General features: G+C 35.9%; 1 protein-coding gene across 4 annotated transcripts in view; it reads left to right on the plus strand.

Moving 5' to 3' along the window:
• Positions 1 to 1350, plus strand: part of SLC20A2 (solute carrier family 20 (phosphate transporter), member 2) — a 96386-nt gene that overhangs the window by 74570 nt on the left and 20466 nt on the right. The gene's annotated exons all lie outside the window — the stretch shown is intronic.

Below are 1350 nucleotides of genomic sequence, written 5' to 3' on the forward strand. Positions count from 1 at the left end.
TTCAAAATCATCTGCTGCTGCTTGAGTGAAGCTGCCCCGCGCTTTGCGCTGAGAGTAAGCGTCACTCCCTACATTCACATGGAGCGCTAGCCTGAGGGGAGCCACTCTCCAATATATTGTCTGATTTCACCCTGTGGGAGTGATAAAATATTCTTCGATGCTTCGATTTTTGAACACTTTTCCTAATAGCTAAATCTTAATGTCAGATAGATCTTAAAATCTTTGCTTTCCATTGTTAGGCTAGAATGTCACAGCAGGAAATTGATATTGTTCCCCATTCTGGCTTCCCAGGAGATTATTTTGTCAATCCTATATATTTAGATATTTAAATATATATTTCTTGTTCTGTTATTTTAAGTACAGACTAGTGATTAAGAGCATGGACCATAGAACTAAATTGCCTGCTTTTGAATCTTGGCTTTGTCTGCCACTTACCACCTGTGTGACTTTGGGCAAATGACTTAATCTTTCTGTGCCTCAGTTTGCTAATTAATAAAATGGAGAAAATAATAATGCTACTATTTCATGTAAGTGTTCATTTTTGTCATGTAGAATTACTACTACAACCTTTACAAATGTGATCTTCTCTCATCTAGATTACAAGCAATTTCAGGTCAGAGATTTTTATGTACATTTTTTTTTGTGTTCCCTGTTGTACATAAAAAATTTAGTTTTAAAATATCTATCTTTATATCTGACTATCTAGGTAGAAACAGAGTTAGATGATAGAGACAGAGATTATGTGTGAGTGTGTCCACGAGAGGAACTGAGGGTTTATTTCCATTTCCGTTCTGTAGGTGCAAGCTTAGAAATCTGCTCAGGGTAATATGCAAGTAGCAAGACAATAACATTCACAGCACGATGTATCAGATTTGATTTAAAAGAATTACTGTTGTGCTTCAAAAAAAGCTTCTTAAAAATCCCTTGTTTCTTTTTAAAGTAAAGAATTTTTAAAGTAAGTAGGATCTCCCTGTTCCTTTTGAAAAAAAGGATTTACTTGTTTCCTAAAATTTGGTAACCTTAAGAAATCTGAAATTAATTATTTATTGACCAGAAGAAAACCAATGATGCTATAACATATCTATAGAGACAAAAAGAATAACCATTTCAGTGATTCTGAGGTTAAGATAATAAAAGGCCAGTCTACAGGTTGTAGATTCACAGAATGTTAGCCCTGGAAAGCACCTTGGTAATCAAATCTACCCCTCTCTTTTTTGTTGGTTTTTGTTGTTGTTGTTTTGTCGGTATTTGGTGGCTGGCCATCGCAAGGATCAACCCTTGACCTTGGTGTTGCAACACTGTGCTCTAACCACCTGCGCTAACTGGCCAGCCCATTTTGTTGTTTTTGGG

The sequence above is a fragment of the Galeopterus variegatus genome, unplaced genomic scaffold, assembly GCF_000696425.1.
Source record: "Galeopterus variegatus unplaced genomic scaffold, G_variegatus-3.0.2 Scaffold666, whole genome shotgun sequence".
NCBI classification, from domain to species: Eukaryota; Metazoa; Chordata; class Mammalia; order Dermoptera; family Cynocephalidae; genus Galeopterus; species Galeopterus variegatus.